At 37.8% G+C, this 26,169-nt stretch overlaps 1 protein-coding gene across 4 annotated transcripts in view; it reads right to left on the bottom strand.

The window, feature by feature from the left end:
- Positions 1-26,169, bottom strand: part of LOC109423258 (protein prickle-like) — a 196,946-nt gene that overhangs the window by 42,717 nt on the left and 128,060 nt on the right. The window lies entirely within an intron of this gene.

The following is a 26,169-nucleotide window of genomic DNA, read 5'->3' as shown; positions in this document are numbered from 1 at the left end:
CGTCGGATCTATGTACAAGTACAATCAGTCTGGAACATCTTGAATCTCATCTGAAACGTTTATGAAATGCTATAAAACGCATTTGTGATTCAAAAAGTATTTAAAAACATTAAGCCCCCTTAAACACTCTCAAAATGTTCTGTTGTGCTTCTGAGACCCCCGGAATCTTCCAATACGCCTCTGAAACTCGCTGAAAACCGCTTTGGACCCCCTGCGAAGCACCTGAGACGTGAACTCCCGAAAACGCCTCAGAAACCCGCTGAAAGTTCTCTGAAACTTCCTGAAACACCAACGGAAAAACTCTTAAGCCTCTTTGACCCCATGTAGATGTAATGCACCGGAGGTCCTCGGAAACCCTCGAAAACACCCCTGTGACGCCTCTGGAGCCCCCTTGAAAAAAATTCTGAAACTTTTTGATATTCAAAAAAAATACTCTGAAACATACTCGGACGCCATGTAATGCACCTGAGACCCTAATGAACTCCCGAAAACGCCTCTGGATCTTGCTGAAAATCTTCTGAAACTTTCTAAAATATGTACCACCGAAAAACCCCTAGAACTCCCTCGGACCCCATGAAACACATCTGAGACCCTCCGGAACCTGGAAAACACTCCTGTAACGCCTCCAAAATCCCCTGAAAATTCTTTGAAATTTTCTGATATGCCACCAAAAACCCCCCGAAAGCCTCTTCGGACCTCGTGAAACACACCTGAGACCCTCCAAACCCCCGAAAACGCTCCTGTAACACTCTGAAGCTTCCAGAAATGCCACACCCGCAAACTCCCTCGGAACATGATACTCTCCGGGGGGTTATGTTCCCCGAGGCAAAGCGTACTTCAGGAATGTGTACTTATTTGTGTGCACTAATATCTTCGAAACTTGTATAAGAAAATCTTCTAAGCATTCCTTCAGAAGAAATTCTTCTAAGCATTCCTTCAGGGGTGTCTCCAGAAGTTCTCCGAGCGTTTCCTTAGAAAAGCCCTCTAGGGATCGCTCAAAAATTCATTGAATTTCATCAATATCTTTGTCTTAAATTCCTGCTGGGAGTTCTGCAAACATTTTTGGAGATTTCTTCATGATTTTTTCCAGTAATCCATCCAGTTAATTATCCAGCAATTCCTCCAGAGATAATTTACGAAATTACGTCAGGATTTTTTGTAATGGGATCTCTCCAGAAAATGTTCAAGATATTCTTCAAGGAATTTCCAATGGTATAATTAGGATCTTTTAATGCGATTTCTTAAGACAATCTCCCAGGGATTTGTTTTAGAAATTCCTTCGTGGATTCCTTCAAGAAGTATGACAGTTTTTTTTTTGCTAAATTTGAAAGAACTTTCGAAACAACCGATTGAAAAATCTCTAACTCCTGAATTAATATCTCATTGAATTCTTGAAGGTACCCTTGAAACAATTTCCTATGAAATCTCAATAGAATTTTTAAAGAATTATTAGAAGAATTTCCAAAAACTTCCATTGAATAACTTTTAAGGTAAGCCCATGCTGAAATTCCTGAAGAAATCCCTGAAATTCTGAAGAACTCTCTTGAAACATTTTTGAAAGTGTTGTAGCCAAAAGTTATGAACCAACCTCGGGCTGAAAATTCCTTAAATAAAGAACAAGAAGGTGGAGAAAAATTTGAATAAAACTAAATATTCAAGAATTTCTTTAAGGAATTTTCAAAAGTATACAATCTTCCAGGGATTTTTTTAGAAATTCCTTCATGGATTCCTTCAAAAATTATGTCAGTTTCTTTGTGCAATATTTGAAAAAACATCTGAGACAACCGCTGTAGAAATATCTGGCTTCTAAAGAAACTTCTCAAGGAATTCTTGGAGGAACCCTTGGAAGAATTCCCTATGAAATCTGGGGAGGATTTTTAAAGAACTTATTAGAGGATTTCCCTAAAACTTCCATTGAAGATCTTTTGAAGTAAGCCCTTGCTGAAATTCCTAGAGAAAAACCTGAAATTCTGAAGAAGTTTATTAAAACATTTTTGATGTTCTAGTCAAAAGTTCTGAACCAGCCTTGGGCAGAAAATATTTCTAATAAAGAAAAAAAAATGTGAAGAAATGTTTTAATAAAACTCTTGAAAGATTTTCTGAAAGCAACCCTGGAGCAATATGTGGGCGGATTTATTTTCAATTTTTGGAGGAATTTCAGTAGAAATTCTTGAAACAACGCGTAGACTTCTGTATAAATACCTATATTCTTTAAAAAACATCGTGGAGAAATTCTTCGAGTTGTCCTTAGAGTAAATTCCAAAGAAAATTCTAAATATAAGAAAACTGCCTTAGAACTATTTGCGATCTTGAATACCTATATAAAAAGTAACCTTGGTCAGTTTTCCGTTTTGTAGCCTCAGACGTGTGCAAAACAAAAAACTTGATATTGCGACTTTTCCGGGGATTCCTTCAGAAATCCCTTCAAATAAAAGAAATATTTCAGGGATTCTTTCAGAAATTCGTACCGGATCTTCTTCAGCTATTCCTGTGGAGCCTCGTAGCCGTGCGGTTAGGGTCACCAAGCTTATAATCGCACCATGCTATGGGGTGAGGGTTCGATTCCCGCTTCGGGCGTTGAAACTTTTCGTGAGAATAGTTTCTTCCCCGTTTCCACTGGTGCATGCTCCGTTGTCCGTTGTCTAATGTTAAGTTTAAAACATTCTGTACAGCCGAAAACTGAAGACGTTGTCCATGTCTTTTTGTCTTTTTTTTATATAAAATTTCTCAACGGATTATTTGAGAAAATCTTGCATTAATTACTTTAGAAATTTATCCATGAATTTCTTCAGAAATTTCTAAGATAATCAGAAATTGTTTTAGAGATTCCTTACGAAACATACTGAAGGATTCACTGAAAAACATTGTTTGATATCTTCAGAAATTTCTCCAGCGATCCCTTAAAAAACTTCCAGGGAGTGTTCAAGAAATACTGCCAGGAATTCTTTTGGAGAATACCAGGGATAACAAAACTCATAGCTTCCTTTTAAATTTTCTGCAATTTTTTTCTTGAGATTACCCCACAAATTATTTGAAGAAAACCTTTTTAGAACTTTCCTTGGATTCGTCCCGAAATGGCTTCAAAGATTCCTTCCGAACATCTTCCAAGAATTCCTTTCAGAAAATATCACACGGAGTCCTTTTGAAAGTTCTTTTAGAACATCTTCCATGGATTGTTTTGAAAATTCCTCTAAAATTTCTCCAAAGAGTTCTCCAAAAATTTCTGGAACAATCCCTCTAGAAAAGCTTCCATGGGTTTCCTCAGAAATTTTTCCAAAAATTCTTTCAGAACCTATACTGGAATTATTTCAGGAAATCATCCACGAAATCTTCCAAAAATGCTTCCAGCAATTTCTTCAGAAAAGGTTTTTTCAAGGTTTTTTTTTTAAGTCTTCCAAAGACTCCTACAAAAATTTCTTCAGAGTATGCTTCAGTAATTCTTCCAGGAGTTGCTTTAAAAGTTTTCTGGAGATTCCCTCAGATAATCTTTATGAGATTCCTCCAAGCATTTGTTCAAGGATTCCTTCAATAAATCTTCTATGGATTCCTTCCAAAATTGCTCCCTGCATTTCTTCAAAAATTACTCTAGGAAGTCGGTCTCAAATCTACCAAAGCAACTTGCAGAAACTCCTCCAGCCGGTTCTTCCCAAATCCCAGGAATTGAAGAAATTTCAGATATCAACTCATCCCAAATAACATTTTTTAGTGAAATAGACTGGAAGGGGTTTCAAGGACCATCATAAACCCATAGAAGAAGGCATTGGGTTTTATGGCGGTTCTCAAAACCTCTCTAAGACTATTTGATCGTCAAAATATTACTTGGGATGCATTTCTCCTTTAATTTCTCTAAATATTTTTGTAAGTTGAATACTTTTCTAGGAATACCATCTTGGATTCACCGATTTGTTTCCCCGAGGTGTCCAGGTATTTCTTTAGGAAATTGCAAAGAAACCTCTAATGTATTACCCTGATTTTTTTTCAATTTCAGACAGTTAGTTCAGACAGAAGTTAGTTAAGTTTTCACAAGCATATCACAATCACAAGCATTCCTGGAGGAACTTCTGGGGACTTCAGAATTTTCCAGTGGAATTGCCGAGTCTCTGGACAAATTCAAACAATAATTTCAGATGGAGTTCACGGATAAAAAAATCTAAAAATATTCTAAAGGATAAAGAAATTTCTAGAAGAATTCATAGAGAAACTTTAAAGAAAAACTCCCGGAAGAAGTTCTTGGAAGAGTTCCGTCAGAAATATTTGAAGAAATACATGAAGGAATACATGCACAAACTTCTATCCCAACGCTCCATAACGTACGCGCTCTCTGTCATCACCGATATGGACCCATCGGTATCCTTTACAGGGAGTATATATAGTTTTTCGAAATGCGCGGCACAAGAGGCATACGTAGGACTGGCAGATGCGGCCGAAGATACAGAGGAAGTGGCTGGTTCAGACGTAAATCAAAGGGTGGTCCAAGAGTTCGGCGTCAGCTACGAAGCTCAAACTGGTGCCCTGCGGACAAAGTTGACTTTTCTATTCAACAAGCGATCACGCGGGGAACATCAGGGTGACGTCGTTGTCGTGGTGTCGGTTTACTGGGTGGATGGTCCGTGGATGGAAAAGAGTCCCCAGCAAGATCCGGGGTTGGTGAAGACCTCAATTCGGCAAGTCCTTCCGTGTGCCAGGTATCAGGTATCAGAAGGCCGGCTCCAGAGGCACGTTATCCTCCATTTGGGACATTTGTGCCATCGCTATAATAATAGCCTATTTCATCATCTACCTGAGGGAAAAGGAAGGAAATAAGGATAAGGATGGGGATAAGGACAGGCAGGGAAATAGGAAAAATACCCTGGAAGAGGGTACTAACGCATAAGCGTACCACAATGGGTTCAAACAGTGCCCTGAAAAGGGCACTGTAATAACGAATAAAGCGAAAGAGAGCCTATAGATGTTTACCACAGTGGGTTAAAAACAACAGAATATCCTGAATATTCAGGCCTCTGAAGTCAGTTTCATTTAATAAGTATTTACCGAATACTCGGAAGCGCAGTTGCGCAAAAACTGGACGGTTACATATCAAATGATACGAAGTTCCATAATCGGATTCACAGCTATCACAAGCAAATGAATCAGCTTGCTAAATATTCGCCATGTGATAGCTGAGTCGGCAGTGGCCAGTCAATGCTTCGACCAGAATTCTGCTTTGACAGATTTGTAAGATACTTCGCCACCCTTGTAGATGGCTCAGTACAATACAATTTGGTTTGACGACATGACTCCAAACTATTCCAGTATTGTATGTGTTAAGTGGCAGCCCAGGTGTGAATCTAAAGCTTTACCCAACACTTCGATATCGGAATAGCTGGCTCAGGGCCAATGAGGTCATGTGATGCTCCAGTGCGAGCTAACTCATCAGCCAATTCATTTCCAGCGATGGAAGAATGGCCAGGTACCCATACAAGGTGAACAGCGTTTGCTGAATTTAGCTCCTCGATTTGAGTTCGACAAGCGATAACTATCTTCGACCTGGAGTTGGCCGAAGCAAGTGCTTTAATAGCAGCCTGGCTATCTGAACAGAAGTATATTACTTTGTCCATTACGTGCTGCTGAAGTGCTGGTGAAGTGCTGCACATATGAGCAAAGATTTCGGCCTGAAAAACGGTGCAGTGTCTACCAAGTGAAAAAGACTGATACAGCCTTAGCTCACGAGAATAAACACCAGCACCTGCTCGACCTTCGAGAAGGGAGTCATCAGTGTAACATACGATGCCGTCTGAAATACTTCTCTCCAGATATTCAATGTCCACTCTTCCCAGGAAGGAATTTTCGTGGAAAATGTCCTATATGGGCAATTACAAGCAATTATAAGATCACTTGGAACAAGGACAATTTTGTCCCAATTCACCAAAAGTGGAAGCAACTAAGTGTGTGTTGATGTGCGGTTCACAGGTGTTTCCTATAGTAGACCGAGTACCCGTAGAAGTTAAGTGCAAGAAAGTGCTTCTTGTTTGAGATGAATGTATAGTGGAGCAACGTCAAAGAGAACTTCGAGCGCTGCCGTGGGAGTTGAAGAGAACGCCTCAGACATCGCTATTAGACATATCCTTTGGAGATGGCCTAACTTTGATTGGACCGTTCTCATTTCGCCCTTTTGCCACCACACAAGACATCCATAGGCCAATATTGGCCGAACCACAGTTGTGTTAATTCCTTTAAAATACCTGGGTTTTAAACCCGAAGTTTCCCGTTATTGCTCGAAAGCCAAACAAGCTTTCTTGATTTTGAACTCAATGTGAGGTGTCCAGGAAAGCTTGGAATCAAGAATAGCTTCAACGTACTTTACCTGGTCAGTCACATCGATTTCAGAATCAAAGAGACGCAAAGGTCGAACGCCATTACGGTTTCGCCTTTCCGTAAAAAGGACAATAGGGTAAAAACACTAGACTTCGCCCCCCTAAAATTCTGCACTAATCTTCGCCACTTCATACATAAAAAATGGCATTTGTGTGGAGGGGGCGAAGACTAGAGCAGTGGCGAAGTCTAGTGCTTTTACCCTAGATGTTTTACTCGGATTAACCGAAAGGCCATATTGGCGACACCAACCCTCAACTACTTGAAGGGCGCTTTGCATCAGGTCGAAAAGGATGCTGATGCACATACCGACTAACAATGTTAGATAGTCGTCGGCAAAACTAAAAGTAGGAAAACCGCTATTATTAAGTTGCCTCAATAGCGTATCTGCTACGAGATTCCACACGAGCGGTGACAAGACTCCCCCTTGGGGACATCCACAAACACTCAATTTCCTAATCCCTGCTAGATGCAAGTCGAGCAGAGATGTCGGTTTTTGAGCATTTGGCGATTCTACTTGGAAATCATTGGAGATATACCATGACCCCGTGCAGCTTCCAATATGGCATCGAAAGGCACGTTGTCAAAGGCACCCTCGATATCTAAGAAATCACCAAAGAAGTTGACCCTGCCCGCCTTCCGAGGATAAAAGAAGTAGTAAGGCAACCGGGAAGGAGGCAATGCACCAGCAGGCTACTCACTAACTGAGCCCCCGTTCAGGTGTCTGATTAGCAAAGTTTTGGTGATTTTTAGTGACATTTCCGTTGTAACTAGAGACCAAGATCATATCTACTTCCCTACATCACTGAAGTTACTACGGGATTGAGTTTTTGTTAGTAGGAATGGATGAAATATCATGATCTGAATTTACTTTAGTATAAGTGATACGATTCATGTATCCTTATTTCGTATACTGAGTGATAGTTACAAACAGATGGAATTTAAATTATAGTTCTAAGTTGCTATAGTAGATCAAGGGCAAATGGCAGTTCTGCTAATATAAGCGCAAAAAGAAACTGTTTTACAGTTAGAACATTTTTCTGTGTTAAAGCTTCATCCTTCACCGATGAAGATGAACGACCGCACCACCACAATTGAGAACCCATGTTTTCAGACCATATTTTAACCTTTTTTCATGCATCTACCTACGGACAACAACCATCCACCCCTGAAGCAGTGCGATGGACCGACGGCCGGTGGTCTCCGGAAAGCTGAACCCAGCCACCACGCAAACACTCACGGACAAGCTCCGCTAATAGCCGATCTCCGTTCGTTCGTTCGTCGTGGGTTGACCTACAAAAAGTGATCTCTCGGTACACTCGGCGGCGGCGTGTACTTACCGACGACCGGCCGTTCATACTAGGTAATGTACGTGCGCATGACGAACACGGAGAATATCAAGTACAAAGCCCACAATCAAAGAGCGCCCATAATTAGGTTAAACTTGATCCGAATGGAAAATATAGACCTTTACAAAGTGGCCGAACCGAGCCGAGACATGGCACGGCACGGTCCAGAACCACCGCCGTATCGGATACCTCTGCGGTCGTGGTCGGTGCGAAGAAGATCGGAGCCGGAGGATTCGATATGGTACTGGCGACGGTGCGGTGCGGTGTGGCCGAGAGGCAAGGGACATCGATGCATGATTTTTCGATTACCGATACCGCGAGAAGCCAAAAGAGCGTAATTATTCGCGGTGCGGTGTCGCAGCAAGCAGTTAAGTAATCCCACAGACAACCCCGATACGATCTGGCACGCAAAATGCCGCGCACTGCTGCTGCAACTGCTGAGTCTGTGACCAGCAGGAGGACAACCAGACAGTCACGCACATTTTTCCGCTCGATTATCGAATGCTGCTGGGTCGTTCATCACCGCGATCACCGTCCGTCGTGAGTGACTTACGAGAAAAAGCCGGGACGGGACAGTAGCATGATTTATCGCGAGATCGGTGACCGATGATTTGATCGGCGATTTTGTTCGCTGTTTGAAAATGAAACACTCTTTTTCGGATTCGAATTGGAAGAAGCTTTTTGTTGTTGCCACTTGATTGCGATCGAAATCGTAAAGTTTAAATTTACTGGGAAGGCAATAAAACAGGTGCGGAAATGAGATCATTTCACAAGGACGCTATGTCAGGAAAGAAAAAAAAAAATCTTGTATGTGTTTTGTCCGTGGGAAGTTTCTATTACAATATCTAGCAGTATTTCATTTACTGCTTTTTTATTGTTATTGGCTAGTGGGCACAGAGCGCACAGTGGGATCATTCTGAAAAACCCGATTTAATCCACCTATGGTGAACAGAACCCTTCTTACACTTATTAAAATTATTGTTTTATTATTTGTATTTAACATATTTGTTTTGTGTAATTTACCAAAAGTTCTAGAAAATATTGTGGATTTGGCATCTAGTGGATTGGTTTCCTAAATAGCATCATGGACCATGGACTAAACTACCAGAAATGCCAGACACTTCCTAGAGTCTTGTATGGAATGTTTAAAAAATAGCTTACATATTCTGGAATTTCGTATCTTTTATTAACTGCCAAAAGATCTTGAATCGATTAACAAATGGGTAAGAAAATCAGCGAGATACAAAATATCTTAATCAGTCAATTAAATTAGCTCCGAAGTACTTGGTATTCATGATTATGGTGTAAAAACGACAAAAATGATATATCTACTAAGTTTATCAGTTTTGGCATTAGCTAGTTATTTTGGCTGTCAGGTTCTTCAAAGCTTTCATTTAACATATTGTTAGTTTCCATAAAATTCCTGTGTATTTGTAATTTGTTATTTATAATTTTGTTGAAAACAATAACCTGCTAGTATACACTTTGCATGAGGTCAGCATCATTTATTTAAAAATAGACTGGTCAAAAACAAATGCAAGATAACAAGTGAATATAATAAAAAAAAAAGAATTTATTGAAATACTCTTCGTAAGATATCTCAGTAATCAAATGTCGAATCGAAATAAAATTGCAGGGTCTTATACAAGCATATTGTAGCGTTCATTTGGGGCTTAGAGAACCCAAAACGGTTGACAGACGGCTGAGATATTTATTATGGTACCCTTGGCCAAAAATCTCTCAAAGAGTTAACCTGTATTACTCCTAAGTACTATTTGAAAGATATCTCGGTAACCAAATGTCCAATCCTAATTAAATTGTATAGGGCTCTACTAGAATGTTGTAGCTTTTATTTGGTGCCAGGATAACCGAAATCGGTTGACAGACGGCTAAGATATTTATTATGATACTTTTGGTCAAAAATCTCAAAAGGTTTAGTTGTATAAATCCGAAGTACTCTTCGAAAGATATCTCTGTAACCAAATGTCCAATCGAAATAAAATTTCTGGGCGATCTACTAGGGTGATGTAGCTTTCATTTGGTGCCAAGGGAACCCAAATCGATTGACAAACGGTCGAAATATTTATTATGATACACTTGGTCAAAAATCTTAAAAAGTTTAGAAGTATGACTCATAAGTACTCTTCGAGAAATATCTCGGTAACCAAACGTCCAATCGAAAAAAAAATTCAATAGCGTTCTACTAGGATGTAGTAGCTTTCATTTGCTTCCAAGAGAACTCAAATCGGTTGACAGACGGCTGAGAAACGTGCGTGACTTTTTTTTGTAACGCACATACACACACACACACACACACACATACACACATACACACACACACACACACACATACACACATTTGCTCAGTTCGTCGAGCTGAGTACATTGGTATATGAGACTCGGCCCTCCGGGCCTCGGATCGAAAGTCGGTTTTTCGAGCGATATTTATACCCTTCTTATGGGTGTAAGAAGGGTAAAAAGACGATCAAAACCTCTAAGAGCCGTTAGATGACATTTTAGCATATAGGTGTATTTGGAAGATATGATCAGAAAAATTTTCTCTATTTTTATGCATACTCACTGTATGGTAAAACTGTAGGGTGAACCCGAGCAAAAAAATATTTTTTCAAAATAGTTTTTTAGAGGGTAGATGTCTTCAGCAAAGTTGTAGAACAAGTAATTTCAAGTATCTTTGCTGAAGACACCATATAGTTTGGACCAGTGACGACAATTGTCAAATTACGGTCGTCTACACCGACGCCCAGCGGCGCCAGCCTCGTTGATTTGTTTTTGTTTTGATAGTCGTCTTGACAACCCGAGCGGCATTCTCAGAAATGTATGCTTTCGAAATTCTTTTGACCGCTGTCTGCTGAACTTCAACCACCAACTGATACTCAAAGTCAGGATTTTCAATTTCAACTGATTCGTTTTAGTTGAGCACGATGCAGAAGCAAAAAAAAAACAGTTGTTTTGCATCACTCACCAAAAGTAACTATAATGCATTTAATTAAGGTAACATATCGGAATTTGCATGCCTAAAACCATAATAAATCAATTCTAAATTGAAACTGAAACTTCTAAGCTGAACTGAACTTCAATTACAGTGGATGACACCACAAGACGCCGCTTTTATTGTCTCGTCTCTTCTTTGTCATGTTCATTCTCAGCCTCGTGTCTATGGATAACTGTGTTTGTTTATTTGTATTCGTTTTCGCACAAATTGAACATCATTGTGCTGATTTTTTTCGACACTGGTTTGGACTTCATTTTTTGGGAGAAAATATGAAAGTTTAAAAAACAACCTCAAAATCAGTTTTTTGAACTTTTCCATGATTATATCGTTAAATTTAAACGTGATATGTTCTACAAGTTTGTAGGTACTACTGGAATACACTATCTTGCCGAAGACACTAACTCTGTAAAATTGAAAATTGCTCCAGTAAACCAATTTTTTTGAAAATTTTTCACTATTTTCACTATTGAATATTTTTTGAATAGGCACTTTTTGGCAGTCGTGCTATCAAAATTTCAATGCTTTATCATGTCCAGAATAGACCAAAAGTGACTTAACAATCGGGTCTGATCAGGCACTTTGATTTCTGATGCTATTTTAATAGTCATTTTTTCAAAGAAAATATTCACAAATATCATACAAATCATTTAATACAAACTGAAAACTCACGGAAACCTTTCGACATTAATATTTGTTAATAAAAATAGTATTCTTGTTGAAAAAGTCTACATTTCGAACACTGTGGTTGACTTTACATTAAATACCCGACAAAAAATATCGCTTTTTAAATTTTTAGATGAGTTAAAAACTCACTATTGAATATTTTTTGAGTAAGCACTTTTTGGCAGCCGTGCTGTCAAAATTTCTATGGTTCATTATGTCCAGAATAGACCAAAATTGACTTAACAATCGGGTCTGATAAGGCACTTTGATATCTGAAGCTATTTTAATAGTAATTTTCAAAGAAAATATTCACAAGTCTCATACAACCTCTCGATATTTAGCTCATCCAAGTAGTAATTCTGAATAAAAAAAAAGTTAAATGAATGTAGACTACTTCAACTGTTAGTGTCATTTATTTTGAACTACAAATTTTGAAAGAGGGAAAAGCCTCTTTGAGTGATTTCCTCATCTACGAAATCTTTCTCAAAAAGGCACAAAACCTTTTTATCTTTTCAAAAAATCGTTATAATATAAACTTAAAACTAAAGGCTCTTCCGGAAAAGTATCCATAATCGAGCCGTGATCTTGATGCGGATTTGTCAAGGGATGAACCAAGGTAATATGTCTACGACAGGGTCGTGCAATTTCGAAAGGAAACCACGACGTACGACAGCTGTAGCAAATCGTTTCCCATACGAACGGACTGCTGTGATGCTTCATCTCTCACCCAGCAACACACTCGTTCGCTGCTGCTACAGAAACAAGTGTGTATGAAACATGAAATGATACACTTGGATTTTCGTTTCATTTAAGAGTCATTGAAATACTTCAACATGCTAAAAACACTATTTAAACCGCATTTTTCAATAGTGGTGCACGCCAATAGAATGATAATTATGTTTTATGAAAGATGATAACAAATTCGACCACTTAAATCCAATTAATCGGCGCCCGTGACCATTGAGAGACTAACGCGCACCAGTGAGACACTAATGCTCTGCCGGGTGAAGCACAAGCAATGCGACCGGGTGGGAGACTACCGAGTGCTACGATGAGCGGAAAAGTTTTGGTAAACGAAACGAGTGATTAGAAAAATGTATGAAACGGTTGAAGTGACTCATTCAAATGTTGCATGAAAGTGTATCATTGAAACGAAATTGTACGCCCCTGGTCTACGATGAAGGAATTTTGAAAATCATGGACAGGAATCGACCTAACGGACGCAGTTCTTGAAAACTGGAAAAAATAAATTTTAAAGAGTATCAAACAGCATAACCAATTCCAATAAAATATCTGTGAAGAATTTTCATCATGACGTAAGATTTACAACCTAGAATATCTCTAACAGATACTGGCTATTTCAATGTGATGTAACAATGTTTCACCCGTTTTATTTTATTTTATTATTTTCAACACAAAATTTGTAGAGGCATTAATTATATTTTCGCCTTTTTAGTTTTATAACCGAAGTTATAATGTTAACATAGCAAATGCAAAAAAAAATGTTATCATTGTCTTAGTTGATTGATAAATGTATGTATTTTAACATAAACAAATGCATTGGGAATTACAATAAAAAATTAGATAAAAAACAGTTTTTAATTGGTATTAAAAAGCGATATTTTTTTCGGGTATTCAATGAAATGTCAACCACAGTGTTAGAAATGTAGACTATTTCAACATGAATACTACTTGGATTAACAAATATTAATGTCGAAAAGTTTTCGTGAGTTTTCAGTTTGTATTAATTGATTTGTATGAAATTTGTGAATATTTTCTTTGAAAAATGACTATTAAAATAGCATCAGAAATCAAAGTGCCTTATCAGACCCGATTGTTAAGTCACTTTTGGTCTCTTCTGGACATGATAAAACATTGAAATTTTGATAGCACGGCTGCCAAAAAGTGCCTATTCAAAAAATATTCAATAGTGAAAATAGTGAAAAAAATTCAAAAAAATTGGTTTACTGGAGCAATTTTCAATTTTACAGAGTTGGTGTCTTCAGCAAAAAAGTGTGTTCCAGCAGTATCCACAAACTTGTAGAACATATCACGTTTAAATTTTACGATATAATCATGGAAAAGTTCAAAAAACTGATTTTGAGGTTGTTTTTTAAACTTTCATATTTTCTCCCAAAAAATGAAGTCCAAACTATATGGTGTCTTCAGCAAAGATACTTGAAATTACTTGTTCTACAACTTTGCTGAAAACATCTACCCTCTAAAACATTATTTTGAAAAAATATTTTTTTGCTCGGGTTTACCCTACAATTTTACCATACAGTGAATATGCATAAAAATAGAGACGATATTTCTGAACACATCTTCCAAAGACACCTATATGCTAAAATGTAATGTAACGGCTCTTAGAGGTTTTGATCGTCTTTTTTCAGAATAATCCCACTGTGGAGCGCTCTCTTCAATTAAAGGAAGAGTAATAAAAATAGATTAGTTCACATTAACAAATAATTACGTAAGAATGATAGAGGTGATGGAGATTTTGTCTAATTTCGTCAATGTACATACATTTATTTGCACAACATGACAATTGAGATAGCACATAATCATAACATAAATCGTGATTGTTATGATATGTTATGCACTCCAAAATATTTTGATTTATGTCTAGACGCGAAAGTCGTTATCTCCATACGGATAATCTAAACCGTGATACAAAAGGTACAATTTTAACCCATTTATCAAAAAAACCAAGAATCAAGATCGAAGTTGCGCAATGCGCATCCATTTCGAAAGTCATAACATCATTTCGTCTCACGGCTCCAACAACGTGGCGCTCGGATGATAGACGACGCCGTTGTCGTCGGAATGCTAAGGGTGCTTCATCATCGCCAGTTATGACGCAAGGTGTTGCTGCTGCTGTTGCTATCGCTTTCAATTCGGTAGTTGAATTGCTTGATGATAAACAGCAGTGCCCGAAAACACAACGAAATAACCTACCACCACCGACCGACCGGTGGGCGCTGAGGAAAATGGCTAAACCAGTAATTTTCGGACGGCTGAGGCCGGCTTCATAGATGGCATGGCAGCATGTTTAGTTTAGAGACTACAACGTTGTCGCGGGGGAAAGCGAACACAACACCTTTTAATGACGGATGTCGCAACAGGTTGTCGCTTTTGTTCTTTTAATTATGAAGCGACTGCAGGAGGTGATGGCGGTTGGCGGCGGAGGTGCACGAGTTCCCACGCAGCTGCCGAAATACGAGGAGTGACTATCTTGGAAGTTACACGGTGCACTAAAAACGTAAATAGCTATGCAAAAGGCGCTTGCTTGGTATGAGCAAACTAACTTAAAGTTGAAATGAAAATTCACGCAAATAATATGTTCAGTAAAGAGATGCCAATTGTCCGTATTATGAACAAAACCTCGAGGATCTTCAGTTCACTATGTGTTCAGCTGTGGTGACTGTTAACTTGACGCTGGGATTGCGGATGCGCCCCCAAGGAGACGGTGAAGGTCGCACATACTCCAAAACACAAAAACTCGCGTGGATGCGACGTTTTGGTCGAGATTGGTCAATCAACACAGCACTATCAGGTAAGCCGATTAATGAAGTTAGTTCGTTATGTTGCTGAAATTATTAAGCCCACGAGCTCCGAGATCTCACAGAAGTCAACATTACGAAGATGCTCGACACCCATGTACAGATCGTCCTCCACTTGGTCGACCCACCTAGCTCGATGCGCTCCAAGTCTTCTTGTACCGGTCGGATGACTCTCGAGAACTATTTTAGACGGGTTGCTATCCGACATCCTGATGACGTGACCCGCCCACCGTAGCCTCCCGATTTTCGCGGTATGGACGATGCACAGTGGGAAAATAAGGTACAAAACCGACAAAGAATTCTGTAACTTTTGAAAACCACGAATGCGGTTTACGAAGTTATTCTTTTCTAATGTAAAAATGTGCGGGAAATCCAATAAAACCGGTTTCATAGGCCGCACGGATCGTTAACATGCTCATTTTACCCCAATTCCCCAATTTTTTAGCCGTTTTTATAGAAATTCATGTATTTTCAGAAGCGGAAATGATCTTGAAGTATGAAAACTCGACCGATCATGCTCATATATATTGCGGATATGATTAAAAATGTTAAACTTGACCGCATGAATGATTGTCATGCCTGTTTTACCATATTCCCCCAGATTATCGTATTTCTGGTAAGATATGCCATTTATCTAGGGAGAAAATAAGTAAAAATCCATCAAAACGAGTTTTTACCTGGTAAATACTTTTGAGCCATCGAATAAATCCGGATAAAAATCGAACGAACTGGTTTTTTGGTCATTTTGCCTTGATGCCCCAAAAATATCATATTTTGAACTGAAGAGTTCTGCAACTTTTGAAATCCATGAATGCGGTTTACGAAGCCATACTTTTCTGATGTAAAAATGTGCGGGGAATCGAATAAATCTGGTTTTATAGGCTGCACGGATCGTTCACATTCTCATTTTACCCCAATTCCCCAATTTTTAGCCTTTTTTGATAGAGATTCATATATTTTCAGAAGCGGAAGTGATCTTGAAGTATACAAACTCGACCAATCAAGCTCATATATATTGCCGATATAAATGAAAATGTTAAACTTGACCGCATGAATGATTGTCATGCCCGTTTTACCATATTCCCCCAGATTATCGCATTTCTGGTAAGATATGCTATTTATCTAGAGAGAAAATCAGTAAATGTCCATCCATATGAGTTCTACTTAGTGAAAACATTTGAGCCTTCGAATAAATCAGGATAAAAATTAAAAGAACGGGTATGTTGGTCATTTTGCCTTGATTCTCCAAAAATATCATTTTTAGAATTGAAGAGTTCTGTTACTTTTGAAATCCACGAATGCGATTTACGGAGTCATGTTTATCTAATGTAAAAACGTGTGGAGAATCGAATAAAATTAGTTTCGTAGGCCGCACGGATCGTTAACATACTCATTTTACCCCAATTCCGCAGTTTTTTGTGTGTTTGATAGAAATTCATGTTCAGATGCGGAAACGACCTTGAAGTATAAAAACTCGACCAATCAAGCTCTTATATATTTTACCGAAATAAATAAAAATGTTAAACTTGACCGCATGAACAATGTCCATGCCCGTTTTACCATATTCCCCCAGATTATCGCATTTCTGGAAAAATATGCTATTTGTCGAGGGAGAAAATCGGTAAATGTCCATCTAAGAGAGATTTTTATTTGAATAACACATTTGAGTCATCTATCTATTACACCAGGGAACAACAACGAACTTATATCTTGGCCATTTTGCCTTGATGCCCCAAAAATATCATTTTTTGAATTGAAGAGTTCTGTAACTTTTGGAAACCATGTATGCTATTTACAAAGTTTTTTTTAAGTTAAAATGTTCGAAAAATTTAATGAAACTGGTTTTAAAGGCCACAAGGATCGTCAAAATACTCATTTAACTTCAATTTCTCTTTTTTGTAGATTTTCATAGAAATTAATGTTTTTTTAGAAGTGGAAATGAACTAGAAGTTTAAAAACTCAACCAATCAAGCTCATATATACTGCCGATACAAATGAAAACGTCACAATTGACCGCATGAATGGTTGTCATGCCCGTTTCACCATATGTTCCCCGATTATCGCATTTTTTATATCTTGTTTATTTTAATATCATTTTTTTTAATTGCAGAATTCTGTAACTTTTGAAAATCTTGAATGTGGTTTACGAAGTCAAACTTTTTTAATGTAGAAATGTACAGGGAATTGAATTAAAGTGATTTTATGGGCCTCACGGATCGTTATCGCACTTTCTTATTTAACCCCAATTCCCTATTTTTAAGTATTTTTTAATAGAAGTTCATGTATTTTCAGAATCGGAAATGACTTTGAAGTATAAAAGCTCAGAAAATCTGTTGAGTTCATATAAGTTTTTATTTGAAAAACGCACTTGAGCCATCCAATACATCAGGAAATAAAAATCGTACGAACTGTTATGTTGCCATTTCGCAGGAAATCCCGAAATATAAATATAATATTTTAAATATGTACAGGTAATTTATATGTTTTGAAAAACCGCTAATGCAGTTTATGAAGTCATACCCTTCTTATGTAAAATTGTACGGAGAACCTAATGAAAGTGGTTTCATAGGCCTCAAGGGGTTAATGCGCGTTAGCATACTTATTTTAGCCCAATTTTCTATTTTCTTGGGATTTGATAGAATTTCATGTATTTTCAAAAGCGTTAATGACTTTGAAATATAAGCACTCAAAAAATCCAAAAAACCCATTCAAATGAGTTTTGGTTAGAAATATACATTTGAGCCATCTAATAAATCAGGATACAACAATCGAACCAACTTGTATCTTGGTCATTTTGCCTTGATGCCCCGAAAAATATCCTTTTTTGAATAACTGTACAACTCAGAATGTTATCAAAAGCGTTTATTCTTACAAGTGAATTTTCTAAGACAAAAACTCTGTAAATTGGATTAACCCTCAAAAGCCCTAGACGAACCACTTTTTTTCAATCGGCTACTACTCAAAGACCATACAATCAAAAAATTTGAAACCAATTTTAAATTGAATGCGGTTAGTTGGTCTTTCAATATCTGGGTGTGGCATCCCCCCTGACCCCTCCCCCTTTCTGGGTATTGAGAAATGCCTTGCCACGGGGGTATTTTTCGGTAATTTTATTGAATATCACACATATTATCATTCTGAAATTTGTATTGTAAAATGTATTTGGCCATAAAATGATCGCTCTGTGCTATGGGCATGCCACCGCTACAGAACCAGTTCCGGACGTTCCGGTTTCCGGACATAATCTCCGGAGGAACCTGCTACATACTGTTTACTAAGGTTCGCATTCATAATCCTTTTTTGCGGCTTCAAATATTGAATTTAGAAGTATGATGTCTTAGAAGAGTTTGTTTTATATACTTAATTCTTTATTTTAAAATTTTCACCTAGATGATTAATCCACCTAAAAGTGCGATAGGAGTACACTTTTCTCAAAAATAAAGATAGAGTATTGGAGTCTTCTACAAAGTTGCAGAAAAGGGTATTATTGGAAAGTTTGCCGAACAAATTATTACCTTATTTGCTCAACTTTAAGAGTTATGTGTCATTGTTTGTGGACGACTCCTTGGAATATGTTTTCGGATATAACTTTTTCTATGGATTTTTAGGATTTTTCGAGTGTTCTACAAAGTTGTTCTTTGTGATGGAATACACCTCATTCTGGTTTTTTCTTCGTACTGGATAAACGCTCCAAGTGGAACAGCGACTGCATCTCAACTTGGGGGTGAAATCCTAAAAAGCCATCCTGAAGTATGCTTGGAGAAATTCCTATGATTTTTGCAAAAATTATTGCTGGAATACCTCACTCAATTACAGTCACTACATACTTACTACTTTCGGTCCTGGGCACCCACTAGATCCGGCTTATTTTTCTTATTTCTCATTTATTCTCTTCTATAATCATGAGAAACAGAGGAATAGAAGTGAGAGCAAGTTCCATCTCTTCCATGATTCTCGTTCTCTTGTTTGTTCTTGAAGAACGAGTAAAAAAGGAACATCTGGCCACGCTAGTGGTTACAACTGTGATTCTTTCAAAAAAAAAATCTCGTTTTGATTCCTTCGGGGATTTACATGAAGATTATTTCGGAAATATTCTTACAAATTTTCCAGCTGGGAAGCAACTAGAAATTCCTTTAGGAATTATTGCTGAGATTTCTCCAGAAGTGATGCTGGAAATATTCCTGGAGAAATTCTAGTTAGAGTTTCTGCTGGTAGGTACTCTTAGAAAAAAAAATCTTAAGAAATCCATGAAGAAATCCATAAATGAATCGCAAGAATAATTTCTATAGAATACCTTGGAGAAATAGAAAAAGAAATCACTCACACGTGATTTTCCCTCTTTCTAAATTTTGGTTAAAAATAAAAACTAAATAACCTTGCCTTGAAGAAATCTTTGGGGGAGTCTTTGAAGGTATCACAGAAGGAATATGTATAAAAATATGTTTAAAACTCCTTAGGAAAATTGCAAGAGGAATGTCTTCAGAAAAACCTGATGAGTTTCTCTAAGCGATTCCTGCGGGGATTGCTGGAGAAATAGCTTCAAGGGAATTTCTCCGGGATACATTCAGATTTTGCTCTCAAAAATCCTACAAGAATGTCCGCTGAGATTCCTGCAAAAATTCTCGTTGCGACATTTGAAGGGATTTCTCCATGGACTCTCCCAGAAATTCCTCCTGTGCTTCTTTCAGAGGTTTTGACCAAGAACTCTTCCAGCAATTGCTCTTGAGATTCTTCCATAAATTTCTGCAAGGACTCACACAAGAATTGAGCGGGGAAAAAATATACTTTCGAGTAAATGAGATTTGAGTAAATAAAGTTTTCCATTATTTTTTCCTCCCGCTCCCATGCAAAATGTATAAGGTTTCAAAATGGACCCAATTTTCTCCGATTCATTGTAATTCATCGTAATAATAATCTTGAAAAAGTTCCCAAAAGCTTAAAATTATAAGAACTTTTTGATATGCTCAGCTCAAAATCGACAAAATGGTCACTTACACCCCTTTGCACCTGGACTCTTCAATTCTTCTTGCATTACCAATAGGAATTTCTTGCTGGGACTCCTCCAGTAATTCCTGCTGTAATTTATTCATAGATTTCTCCAGAAATAAGTAATTCCTATTGGGAATCCTCTTGAGAATATATTATAGACTACTGCTAGAATTGCTCCAGCACTTCTACTGGGGTTTTTCTAGACATTTCAGGTAGGTACCCTCCTGATTTTTTTTCTGGGATTCCAATGCAATATCTGCAGAGAATCCTCCAGTAATTCCTGCAGAACTTTAAAGAGCAATTTTTATATTTATTGGAGATATTCCATGGAAATCTCAGCAAGAATTCACTAAGAAATTCCAGAAAGTATTTTTGGAATCCCTGTTGTTTACTGGATGTATTGCAAGAGGAATTCCTAGAGGTATCCTTGGAGAAGAATTTCGAGGAAAAATTCCGGAGGGATCTTCAGAGGAATACCAGCAGTCATCGCTACAAAAATGCTGGAGAAATCTTCTTAGAATTCCTCCATGAATGCGTGATGAGATTGTGCTAGAAGTTTCTGCCGAGATTCTTCCCTCGGCCCTTTAAGAAACATTCTACAGTTTATTCAAATCCTCCCGTAATATTTCTATGAATTCTTGCTGTGATTCCTTCAGGAACTCCTACCAGGATTTCCCCAAGTATTCCTGCTGGGATTTCACAAGCATTTCCAGATGATATTTTTACTGTAAGAGCTTTTAAGAACCCTCCAGGAATTGCTGAATAATTTCTGTCATTAATGGCTTGAGGAATCCCAGCAAGATTTCCAAGAGGTTTCCCACCACGAATTCTTCGAGAAATCTGAATCAATTTCAACTTAATTTCTCAAAGGAATCTGAAGGAGACTTCCAATAAGAAAACGAAGAGAAATTCCAGTAGTAGTTGGTGGATGAATCCAATCAATAATAATTCAATAAATCCCAACAAGAATATCTAGAGGTAATCCCAGAAGAATTCTTTGATAAATTCCAAGAGGTATTACTAGAAGAACAACTTGAGGAATTCGTGGTTTTAACCAAGCAGGCATTTTGGGGAAATTTAAAGTGAAATTTGTAGAGGAATGTTTTGAAAAAAAAAAAACCTGTAAAAATCACAAATGGAACTTTTGTAGAAATTCCTGTGGACTGGGCATTTTAGAGTTTTTTTTTCGTAAACGAGGTCCTGAAGGAATTCTTAGAGAAATGCTCAGAAAAACGCAAAGAGAAACTTTTGGAGAAATCCAAGAAAAAGTGTTTTGAGAAACTCCTCCACAAATTAATAATGAAATATCTCTCGAAATTCTTGCTGAGATTGCCCAGAGGTTTCTCCCTAGCAACATCACCTGAAATTCTGGTTAGGATTCCTTCAGACATTTCTACTATTTATTTCAGGAATTCTTGCTGGAATTTCTCAAACAATATCAGCTGAGATTTCTTCAGTAATTGCTCTTAGGAGTGCACTAAGGATTCCTGGTACATTACCAACAGGAATTGGTTGAGGAATTCCAACAAGACTTAGAAAATTATTGAATTAATGCCAAAAAAGTTTCTGAAGAAATTTCAAGTAGATTTCCGGCATGAACTACTGGATAAATACTAAGAAAATTTTCTTTAGGGATCCTCGTGGAAATCACTGAAAGAATCACAGCAGGAAAATAAACAAAAATGTCTAGAAAAATCAAAGCATTTTTTTGTACGTAGGAATCTAAGCTGTAATTGCATGAGAGTTTACAGTAATAATTTTTAGAGGAGTATTATAATCATTAAAAAAAAATAAAGAGAATTTCAAAAACTCCAAAAACTCCATAGTCTTTTTAAAAATTTTCGGAAGTTGAGATGCAGGCGCTGTACCACTTGGAGCGTTAATCCAGTACGAAGAAAAAAGCAGAATGAGGTGTATTCTATCACAAAGAACAACTTTGTAGAACACTCGAAAAATCCTAAAAATTCATAGAAAAAGTTATATCCGAAAACATATTCCAAGGAGTCGTCCACAAACAATGACACATAACTCTTAAAGTTGAGCAAATAAGGTAATAGTTTGTTCGGCAAACTTTCCAATAATACCCTTTTCTGCAACTTTGTAGAAGACTCCAATACTCTATCTTTATTTTTGAGAAAAGTGTACTCCTATCGCACTTTTAGGTGGATTAATCATCTAGGTGAAAATTTTAAAATAAAGAATTAAGTATATAAAACAAACTCTTCTAAGACATCATACTTCTAAATTCAATATTTGAAGCCGCAAAAAAGGATTATGAATGCGAACCTTAGTAAACAGTATGTAGCAGGTTCCTCCGGAGATTATGTCCGGAAACCGGAACGTCCGGAACTGGTTCTGTAGCGGTGGCATGCCCATAGCACAGAGCGATCATTTTATGGCCAAATACATTTTACAATACAAATTTCAGAATGATAATATGTGTGATATTCAATAAAATTACCGAAAAATACCCCCGTGGCAAGGCATTTCTCAATACCCAGAAAGGGGGGAGGGGTCAGGGGGGATGCCACACCCAGATATTGAAAGACCAACTAACCGCATTCAATTTAAAATTGGTTTCAAATTTTTTGATTGTATGGTCTTTGAGTAGTAGCCGATTGAAAAAAAGTGGTTCGTCTAGGGCTTTTAAGGGTTAATGCCCACATGAGTCATAACTGTGATTTGAACTCGTTTTTTTTGCAAATTCATCTAAATTATTGTATTCACGGGTTTTATCTTTAAAAAACTGTTTTTATAGAAAAACGGTTCGGATTATTTTTGTGTTATACACTTATGTAAAGTTAATTGTTTATTTTACGGGGAATTAGTGCTAAATAGACAAAAGTTTTCGTAACACGTATTCTTTAGATAGTTAAAATTAATTATAAACGAAATTTTATTTAATTTGTCATTTGTTGATTTTATTTTTAGATGTATAGCTTGTTTAACCCTAAAAAGTACAAAACTGAAAATGTTTAACAAACACATTATTCACAGTTAGTATTTGGATAATCTGGGAGAATATGGTGAAACGGGCATGACAACCATTCATGCGGTCAAGTGTGACGTTTTCATTTGTATCGGCAGTATATATGAGCTTGATTGGTTGAGTTTTTAAACTTCAAGGTCATTTCCACTTCTAAAAAAACATTAATTTCTATGAAAATCCACAAACAATTGAGAAATTGAAGTTAAATGAGTATTTTGACGATCCTTGTGGTCATTAAAACCAGTTTCATTGAAATTTTCGAACATTTTCAATTTAAAAAAATATGACTTTGTAAATAGCATACATGGTTTTCAAAAGTTACAGAACTCTTCAATTCAAAAAATGATATTTGGGGCATCAAGGCAAGAATAAGTTCGTTGTTGTTCCCTGGTTTAATAGATAGATGGCTCAAATGTGTTATTCAAATAAAAATCTCTCTTAGATGGACATTTACCGATTTTCTCCCTCGACAAATAGCATATTTTTCCAGAAATGCGATAATCTGGGGGAATATGGTAAAATGGGCATGGACATTGTTCATGCGGTCAAGTTTAACATTTTTATTTATTTCGGCAAAGTATATAAGAGCTTGATTGGTCGAGTTTTTATACTTTCCGCATCTGAACATGAATTTCTATCAAGTATCAAAGACACAAAAAAATGCGGAATTGGGGTAAAATGAGTATGTTAACGATCCGTGCGACCTACGAAACCAATTTTATTCGATTCTCCACACGTTTTTACATTAGATAAACATGACTCCGTAAATCGCATTCGTGGTTTTCAAAAGTAACAGAACTCTTCAATTCTAAAAATGATATTTTTGGAGAATCAAGGCAAAATGACCAACATACCCGTTCTTTTAATTTTTATCCTGATTTATTCGAAGGCTCAAATGTATTCACTAAGTAGAACTCATATGGATGGACATTTACTGATTTTCTCTCTAGATAAATAGCATATCTTACCAGAAATGCGATAATCTGGGGGAATATGGTAAAACGGGCATGACAATCATTCATGCGGTTAAGTTTAACATTTTTATTTATATCGGCAATATATATAAGCTTGATTGGTCGAGTTTGTATACTTCAAGATCACTTCCGCTTCTGAAAATATATGAATCTCTATCAAAAAAGGCTAAAAATTGGGGAATTGGGGTAAAATGAGAATGTGAACGATCCGTGCAGCCTATGAAACCAGATTTATTCGATTCCCCGCACATTTTTACATCAGAAAAGTATGGCTTCGTAAACCGCATTCATGGATTTCAAAAGTTGCAGAACTCTTCAGTTCAAAATATGATATTTTTGGGGCATCAAGGCAAAATGACCAAAAAACCAGTTCGTTCGATTTTTATCCGGATTTATTCGATGGCTCAAAAGTATTTACCAGGTAAAAACTCGTTTTGATGGATTTTTACTTATTTTCTCCCTAGATAAATGGCATATCTTACCAGAAATACGATAATCTGGGGGAATATGGTAAAACAGGCATGACAATCATTCATGCGGTCAAGTTTAACATTTTTATTCATATCCGCAATATATATGAGCATGATCGGTCGAGTTTTCATACTTCAAGATCATTTCCGCTTCTAAAAATACATAAATTTCTATAAAAACGGCTAAAAAATTGGGGAATTGGGGTAAAATGAGCATGATAACGATCCGTGCGGCCTATGAAACCGGTTTTATTGGATTCCCCGCACATTTTTACATTAGAAAAGTATAACTTCGTAAACCGCATTCGTGGTTTTCAAAAGTTACAGAATTCTTTGTCGGTTTTGTACCTTATTTTCCCACTGTGCGATGGTTGGTTCTCTTAGCAGCTGATGCAGCTCGTGGTTCATTCGCTTTCTCCAAGTCCCGTCTTCCATCTGAAAAAGACACTACACCGTCTTCAGCCAGAGGCTGTACAGACTGAACATTACATACACGAGACAACGGACAACACACATAACACCCAGTGGCCCAATGGAGAATTTTCCGTTTGACGAAAAGTTTTCCCCGACTGGAGCGGGAATCAAACCCGCACTCCGAGGCTTACGAAACGCCTAGACGACTGACGCCGCTAACCGCACGGCCACGAAGCCCACATCTGCACTCCGCCGTAGATAGTACGCAACACCTTCCGTTCGAAAACTCCAAGGGCGCGTTGGTCCTCTGCACGTAGGGTCCATGTTTCGTGTCCATAGAGGAAGACCGGTCTAATCAGCGCTTTGTAGATAGTTAACTTCGTGTTACGGCGAACTTTATTCGATCGTAGAGTTCTGCGGAGTCCAAAGTAAGCACGATTTCCTGCCACAATGCGCCTTTGAATTTCTCTGCTGGTGTCGTTGTCGGCGGTCACCAGTGAGCCCAAGTACACGAGCTCTTCAACCGCCTCGATGTCATCACCGTCGATATAAATTCGGAGTGGCGGGCGCGGTGATTCCTCCCTGGAGCCCTTTGCCATCATGTACTTTGTCTTTGACACATTAATGACTAATCCTATTCGCCTAGCTTCACTCTTTAGTCGGATGTACGTTTCCGCCATCGTCTCAAATCTACGAGCAATAATATCAATATCATCAGCGAAACCAAGCAACTGAACCGACTTCGTGAAAATTGTTCAACTCGTGTTTATCCCCGCTCTCATAATTACACCCTCTAAAGCAATATTGAACAGCAAGCACGAAAGACCATCACCTTGCCGTAACTCTCTGCGAGATTCGAAGGGACTCGAGAGTGTCCCTGATGCTCGAACTTCGCAAATCACTCGATCCATCGTCGCTTTGATCAATCGTATCAGTTTATCCGGGAATCCGTATTCGTGCATAATCTGCCAAAGCTGTTCTCGATCGATTGTATCATACGCCGATTTGAAATCGATTAACAAGTGATATGTGGGCACGTTGTATTCGCGGCATTTCTGCAACACTTGGCGGATGGTGAACATCTGGTCCGTTGTAGCGCGTTCACCCATGAATCCAGCCTGATATTGCCCCACGAACTCTCTTGCAATCGGTGATAGACGGCGGCATAAAATTTGAGAGAGTACCTTGTAGGCAGCGCTCAGTAGTGTGATCGCGCGGTAGTTCCCGCAATCCAACTTGTCGCCCTTTTTGTAGATAGAACACACGATACCTTCCATCCATTCCTCCGGTAATACTTCCTCCACCCAAATCTTGATAATGACCCAGTGTAGTGCTCTCACCAGTGCTTCTCCACCGTATTTTAGAAGCTCGCTTGATAGTTGATCTGCTCCAGC

The sequence above is a fragment of the Aedes albopictus genome, chromosome 2 (genome assembly GCF_035046485.1).
Source record: "Aedes albopictus strain Foshan chromosome 2, AalbF5, whole genome shotgun sequence".
Taxonomy (NCBI): Eukaryota; Metazoa; Arthropoda; class Insecta; order Diptera; family Culicidae; genus Aedes; species Aedes albopictus.
Note: the sequence above shows the minus strand (reverse complement) of the source record. Positions and strands in the feature narration are given on the sequence as shown.